Source organism: Nannobrachium achirus (genome assembly GCF_963921795.1).
Source record: "Nannobrachium achirus genome assembly, chromosome: 16".
Taxonomy (NCBI): domain Eukaryota; kingdom Metazoa; phylum Chordata; class Actinopteri; order Myctophiformes; family Myctophidae; genus Nannobrachium; species Nannobrachium achirus.
This window is the reverse complement of record NC_137823.1, coordinates 47,949,843-47,957,924: the sequence shown is the minus strand read 5'-3', so window position 1 is coordinate 47,957,924 and position 8,082 is coordinate 47,949,843. Positions and strand designations below refer to the sequence as shown.

The window sequence follows — 8,082 nt, the reverse complement described above, 5'->3', positions numbered from 1 at the left end:
CCTTCTCTTGATTTCTCGTTTTATTTTCTTTCTTTCTTTCTTTTGTTTATTCTTTTTGAATGTATGAAAAAAGTTATGAAGTAGCATTCCCGATCTGAAGCCTCCGCGGTTGGTTCCTAAAAATGACCTAGATGTTGATGTTGTTGTTATTCCTATAATGATTATCACAATGAGTATGATTATGATTTCATTTTTATTTCTATTATTCTGCTGATCTGAACTGAAGAGACTCTCTGATCATCTATGGGTGTGTTTGTTTTCTTTTTGAGGGGGGATTCCACGGTTGAGGCATCTATCTGTCTGCCCTGCTCATATATGATGATCAGCTACACAGTAAAGATCCTCAGTGTTGTATTTTATCCATTTGTAACTCTGAGAGTGTACAAATGTAACCAAATGGACCCGTAAACACTGAGGATTTAAAGTCCCCGAATAGGCTGTAACCACTTAAGGGCTTGATGTACTTACTTGCAGGAGCGAGCGCGGTGTCACGCTACAAGAAACAAGTCAGTTCACAAGCTCACAACGCCATGGACTGATGTGATGCGTTGTGAGCTTGTGGATCGGCTGTTATTTTCCTCTGCGCGACACCGGCCGCGCAGCAGCGAGGTATAAATCCGGCTTCACATTGCTAAGAGCAGCAGCCACACAGCGCGTGCGTAGGCTGGCTTCCCAGTGTACTTTGACCATGACGCTAAGGACCGCCCCCCCTCCCCTCTTGGATGAACTGTCCCCACTGTGCACGGTGGCAGGTGCCCCATAGACGCTACTGCTACTGAAGATGTCCCCAGAAAGGACAAGCACACAGCACACGCACGCGCGCATGCGCAAGCACACACACACACACACACACACACACACACACACACACACACACACACACACACGCACGCACACACACACACACACACACACACACACTTGCACACACGCGCACACACATAACTACATTGCCTACTGACGTTATTGACTGAACTGGTCTGAACTGGACTGGGCTGGTGCTAGTTTGCACTTGGTCTGTGGGACTGGTGGGACTGGTTTGGAAACAAGCTACTGAGCTCTACTACCATATTTTTGAAGTGTGTTTTATCTGCAAACGGGGCATTGTTGTGTTTATTGGGTGTACATTCTTCTTATGATTATTATTATTATTATTATTCCTGTTGTTTATGATTATGATTCTTATTATTATTATTATGACCTGTCATCATTGCTTGCTACAGATTGGCACTTCAAGATTTGTTTGTCCCTTGACAACGTTACAGAAACAAATAAATTATTATTATTAATATTATTCGAAATGAGTTTAGATTCTCTAATACTTTCCTCCCTATATTTCCCCATGCAGTCTCACTCACTTTTTATTATTATTATTTTCAAATTCATTTCATTTATTTATTATCTTTTATCACCATGCAAGTAAAGCCTGATCTATTCTTGGTTGCACGCTGGCGTTGCCTATAAGCAGATCTCCAAGCTCACAACGCGCCGCTGCCGTAACACGTTGAGAGCTTGCGGATCTGCTATTTACGGAGCACGATACCGGCACACAAGTCTTTTGAACCAGGCTCTAGGTGGATATAGAGGGTATGTGCATGCATAAAGTGAACGGCAAATCGAGTGGCAAAGTGAGTTTAACGTCGTGTAACTTAGTTTAATGCAATCAGATAGGACTTTTCTGTACTTTGGACGTATGGGCTGTCAAGGCCAGAAAGTAGTCTTTTGCCACTCAGTAGGCGTTCCCTTCCCGCATAACTTCCGGGTATGATGATGATGATGGGGGGGGTGCAGCAGGTGAAACCGGGTGGGCGTTGCTTTTCTATCATCCTGTAGTGTGACTTAACCAGCTCCTCCTGCACGGGCCGATGCAGTCCAACGGCACGCAGTTTACCGTTCATGTTAAGACAGGGATAGGATAGGCTGTGAGAGCACTTTGGCACTAATGCAAATGCACGTCAGTGACACACAAACATAGCTAGTCCTCAAAAAACAAGCAAAGCAAATGCACGTCAGTGACACACAAACATAGCTAGTCCTCAAAAAACAAACGCACAGACTCATGTGCCCCGCGCACGCACGCACGCCTGCGCACACAAACACACACACACCACACACACACAGACACAGGTGCATAGCATTGTTCCGACACGCATTGACACACACACACGCGCACACACACACACACACACAATGTGACCTTTTGGTGTACGGTGCATCAACCAAGCACTTTATTGCTTGCCGTTGTTTCAAGGCCAGATTTCCGCAGCCACTCCAGCATTGAAATAGCAACAGAGGACGCGTACACCACCCCGCTCGCATTAAAGAGCCATTTGTTTGGCCCATCTACTAAATCATTACTTCCCTCATCCACTCATCTATGCCTGAACATGCACCGTAATGGCTTCAGACAGTGACTGTTTTTGATAGCAGCTTTTTACCAGAACCCCCCCCCCCCCCCCCCTCCTTCTTGTGAAATGAATCCAAGCTGTTTATTTTGACATGGTGCATTTTGACCCTGAGAAAGTGTAAATGATAAATATTCAAGCTATTCGCACAATGGCAGTCGTACCGGAATATCCATCAGAGAGAACGGTGCTCACTGAAATGAATAGATGGACGCGAGCTGGGGGCGGTGGAAAAAGTGGACTAAAAAACATGGGCGTTCATTTATTTTATAATTCCGTTTCATGTAGTGCCCCACCACACACACACACACACACACACACACACACACACACACACACACACTGTTCCTTCCATCCACGTTCACAGGGGCGTCACAAGGGGGGGGGGTATAAGTGGGACTGAGTTACTAGGGCCCAAGGTGGAGGGGCCTGGAATTATTTTATACTTTAGCTATTGAAAAATAGCAGATCTACAAGCTCACAGCGAGCTTGTAGATCTGCTATTTTTGAAAAGTCGTGAAAATATGTGCACATTTTTGAATATACTGTATGTAATTTTTAAGCAAACATTTGTAACTCAAATTTTGCTTCTTGGGGGGGATGGGGGTCCGTGGCCAAATGCATCACATGAAAACGAGCACCAATGACATAGAAACATAGGTTTTTCAAAAGGATTTGAAAAACCTATGACTGTTCACGATTTTTCAAAAATAGCAGATCTACAAGCTCGCAGCGCGGCACTCGGTGCCGCGCTGTGAGCTTGTATATATGCTATTTTTCAATTGTTAAAGCACAAAATGTGAGTGAATACTTGTACCCAGGGCCCAGAATTTGATGTGACACCCCTGCACGTTCACCTGCCTCTGCGTGATCCGCTCCTCTCAGCCAACAATGCGGGGTCGGAGGTGATCTCCCAGCCCACAGGGGGATGGAGGCGCTCAGCTCTCATCAACCACAAAGAGCAGCAGGGACAAAAGACGCCGAGGCGAGAAAGGCGAAGCGCACCTGAAACCCTTCGTTTCACTTCCCTATATCCCACACACACCGGGCGGGTTTGGAGATCTGCCGTTCGTCTTTATTATTTTTTTCCCGTGGTGCGTTTTCCATTAAAGTGTAAAAAACAAAAGGCAAAAAAAAGGCCCCTCACAAAAAAAAAACACACGCCATTCCTTTTTTTTTCTACCTGTGAGATTATCCCAGATTTTCCACTTGAGTTGATTGCGTCGATGTATGGTGTGATGCTACTTTGATCTGCCCTCTCACGCTTTGTTTGTGATACTGTGTTTTAAGAAGTGGTTAGGGTTAGCTGCCCTTTGAAGAGGTAAGTTTTAAGCACTGAAAGGACGTGCCTGCCGCGTTCGTGCGTGTGCGTGCGTGTGTGTGTGTGTGTGTGTGTGTGTGTGTGTCTGGTCATTGCCCCTGCCTTGGCGACCCGACCTCAGCTTTCTGTGTGTGTGTGTGTGTGTGTGTGTGTGTGTGTGTGCGTGCGTGCGTGTGTGTGTGTGTGTGTGTGTGCGTGCGATACAAAAGATCAAAAGGAGCAGGTTGCTTAACCTGCTGACTTGTAAAGACGAGACAAAGCAGCCTGACAAAAGCAGATAGAGAAAGACGGAGAGCTACTCCCTTTATTATTATGTCCCCCAACACCACCTCCACCTCCACCCCCCCTCCCCGGACAGAGCTCTTCTTCTTAAGATCCCCGGTCCTATGAGAGAGGAAGTCAGGCACATTTCTCACTGCAGGACGGTCTAGGGAGTCCTCTTGTCTCGGAGTCTCAAAGCACCAGCCAAGGGCCTCTAAAGACACACTAAACAAAGGAGAAAGGAGGGACACTTTTATCTGTTGCGCAGATTATTATCACTCCCCAGTCCCACCACCACCACCACCCCCACCCTGCAACCCCACCCTAAAGCTAAATAGTTCCTGCGCCTAAAAAGATTAATTCAGGATAATGAGGACTTGTGGTGCAAAAGGGATTAGCGAGACCTTTAAATACCTGTACTGCAAATATTTGTTCTTTCGTTTTTTCCTTTGTTGGGGTGTTTGATTCTTAAAGGTTAACGTCTTTGAAATACGTAGCCTTTTTTTTCCTTTTTAAGAATTGTTAAATACAAATCTATGGAGAAAAAGAAAAAGAATATATATATTTACTGTTGTGAGAAGGCACAAAAAAAACAACGGCAATATTGAGGGTATTTTCAGTGAATGCTTTGTTTGAATCTGTTGAATGAAAAAAAAAGTGATTTGTTTATAGAATAGCAGTAGCTGTAGATTTAGTTTTTTTCTGTTTTTCCTGTGAGTTTTGTGAAGCATTTTCATTTTGGATTTCTTTGCTGTTTGTTTTGTACCGTGTGTGGGTGGCTCATCATGCTTAGATCAGAAAAGAAAGAAGTCACGGAATCAGTTTTTCAGAGACTATGAAACACTATTGTTGCTACTGTAAATACTGTCTGGAGGGAAAAAAACTAAGCACAGGCCCTATAGTTGTACAGTTTTCTATTATCACTTAAACCACTAGAAGGTAACCTGACTTTCGCCAGATAGTTGCAGCAGTGCGTAACGCTCTGCCTTACATCTGGGATCTCTCGGCCAGACTCTATCTAAGGGGCGGGCCATTTTTTGAATTTCTGTAGCAGGTGATTGGATGTGGCCGTTTCTATCACAGTCTGGGAGTGCCAACTCCAACCACTCATATTGGCCTGTCTGCATGACGTTGCAGACAGGCAACGTCATGCACTCAGGCAACGTCACTCTATTGGCTCAGAGCCGCTCAGAGCCCGCCCATAGCTGCCACTGATTGGTCCGGCCCGGGACTTTACGAGTGTTATCAACGCTGGCGGACCGAGCCCAGATGGTAAAGCAATGCAACGCAATGCTGCCACCATCTGGCGAAAGTCAGGTAAACTAGAAGGGTGAGGGAATTGTAATGTAGGAAAAGTGTGTGCGTGTTGTGCGTGCGTGCGTTCGTGCGCGCGCGTGTGTGTGTGTGTGCGTGAGCGCGCGTTAATTTGTGTGTGCGTGGGTGGGGGGATCACATTCTCTCTGACTGTCTCAAACATCCTCTTGTCCAAATTAGGGATGGGACGATATGAACATTTGATATCACGTAAGTTTTACCAATAGAGGGTTTAAGAAGTGGTCCTGGATATGCAGCTCGGCAAATAAAAGTCGAATTGATCCCAGTGAATGACGGAGGACGACTTCACGATTATTCATCCACGATACGATTATCGTGCGTGTTTTTTTTATCGCGATAAACAATAATATCACTTATCGTCCCATCCTCTTGTCCAAATTGACACACGGTAAAATCCCACAGTATAAGAGGAGGTCCACCTGGGTCCAGTACACGAGTTAACTTAAGGATATTTCACCGCGCAGAGGAGCGGGTGACTTTTCCTGCCGTGCCGCCGCGGGCACCCCACCATGCCTTTTATAAAACGGAAGCCTGACTGTTCCCCCTCAGCGGTTGCCCTTGAAGTTGCACCAGCATCCATTTCTTTCATTTTTCTGCTGACGGAGAACACGGCGTACCGAGCAGCACAAGCGGCGGACGGGTTATGATGATGTCAGAGAATGAGTGCCCCTGTTGGCAGGGGATGCCAACGCAAGGGCAGACACACACCAGGCTAGATATGACCCGGGAGAAAGAGAGAGAGAGAGAGAGAGTAAAGAGAGAGACTCTTTGTCCCCGAATGCTCTGGTTATGGGGCGAGCGTCAGAGCGTTTATTATAGTTTTAACGGGACTATGGTTATTAACGGGACTAATGGTTAAATATACTGTTGTGGAGGTCTATGTGTACACGTTAGCATTTTGACTGTCGTGCGTGTGCGTGCGTGTGTGTGTGTGTGTGTGTGCGTGCGTGCGTGCCGTGCGTGTGTACAGTATGTTTGTGGGAGTGATTTTGAGAACCTGTGAACTACTGAGTGACACAATTCTCAACACTGTGGCCCCTCCCCCTCCCCCACCCCCGGGAGTACCATTCTGACATGTAAATGATTCTCATTAAATGATGGCTCTGTGTGTTTGTGTGTGTTTGCGTGCGTGTGTATGCGTGTGTGTGTGTGTGCGTGTGCGTGTGCATTGTGATAATTATCCACTCATTAGTTTTCTGACCTGTTTGAAAGGGGGGGAGGGGGGAGGGGGAACTTCTCAATGATTTCAATAGTAGTTTTATTTTGAGTTTTTATTATTGTGCTTCTCTCTTTTTTTTGTAAATATCAATGATGTGAACTTATGGTGATAAATACTGCCTTTGTATTACTTAGCAATATGTTATGTAAATAGTGTTTTTTTCTCTTTTCGTTTATGCTTTTTGTAAGACGACATTATTCCATTCTAGTGCAGTAAATACAACTGGAATAGACCATGTTTCAGCCACAATCTGAATAGTTACTCAACAAACCCTAAATGTAAAACTTTACTCACCACATTGGCTGGTTGGAGCTTTTCTTTTTTTCTGTTATTGGTGTCGATTTGTCTTGCGGATTTTGTAATTTATTGGTTTAATTTATCCTAATTTATTTGATGTTCTTTTATTTTATTTTTAATTTTTCAAACAGGGAAGGCTTGTACTGCATTTCATTAAGTAGATGTGACTTTAAAAGATTTTAAACATACCTACCTACAGTACCTAAACGTACATTTAAACACAAAAAAGAAGAAGGAAAGAAAATAGTATTTTAGCACACTCATTCAATTCAGAGAATTAACAAAAATAGAGATCTTTGGCAGCTAAAATGGAACAGAGTGACGGCATTAAGAGAGGTTGTTATGTTTTTTTGTTCCTGGGCGGGGACGAGGGTGGGCTAGAAGAAAGTTCAAACTAAATTGAAGCGTTTGTTTTCTTTGTTTTGTAATACTTTATCCAGATTTCTTTTCCCCCCTTGTATTGCTTTGGCCCTGCCCACAGATACAACCAGTAGTCAAATCGCCTTTCGTGCCTTCACCCTCTATGAACTGAATGTATGTGCAGTATATATGCAAGCTTGTGCAAAATGATTAAAAAATACACACACACACACACACACACACACACACACACACACACACACACACACACACACACACACACGCACGCGCGTACACACACAAAAACACAAAATAAAATTGAAAAAGAGAACTGAAAACGTCCCCTGTTCATCCTTTGTTTATATCACCTTTCACATTGCATAGTTATATCATCTTTCTCAAAGTGTGTGTGTGTGTGTGTGTGTGTGTGTGTGTGTGTGTGTGTGTGTGTGTGTGTGTGCCTGTGCGCGCATGGTGCACGCATGGTGCACGCATAGATAGCCTATGAGTGTGTGTTCAGAGAAAGAGGGAACTGAGTCAAGGATTTAGTCCATGTAATGCACACTCCATATTGTCTCGGGTGGAAACCTCATATGTCCAAAACTTCTGTGTAACGTACGTTATTATGATGGGCATTCATTTATTAAAAAGTTTAAATATGGAGATAAGAGGTTTCTGCTACGACAGTGGTGATATTCTTAGTTTATGCTGCTCCGTGCGACGGTGATGGACGCCGCCTATATTCGGCACGTGTCACGTCGTAAGATGAGCTACAGTACACATCTGGCTCTGTGCTGTTTGTCATCAGTAATACACATGTATGTGGTGACTGTATGGCAATGATGCTCTGCTCTCTGTCTGATTAAAAGCACAGAGAGGATTGG

At 44.5% G+C, this 8,082-nt stretch overlaps 1 protein-coding gene across 4 annotated transcripts in view; it reads left to right on the top strand.

Annotated features, from left to right (window-relative positions):
• Positions 1-7,481, top strand: part of prox1a (prospero homeobox 1a) — a 59,354-nt gene extending 51,873 nt beyond the window's left edge. For 3 of the 4 annotated variants that reach the window (XM_080745217.1, XM_080745219.1, XM_080745218.1), the window contains one exon: positions 1-7,481. This exon is cut by the window's left edge and continues 355 nt beyond it. The gene's annotated coding sequence lies outside the window, so the exon portion shown is untranslated. The other variant, XR_013962865.1, reaches the window with a different exon arrangement.
• The last annotated feature ends 601 nt before the right edge of the window (positions 7,482-8,082 follow it).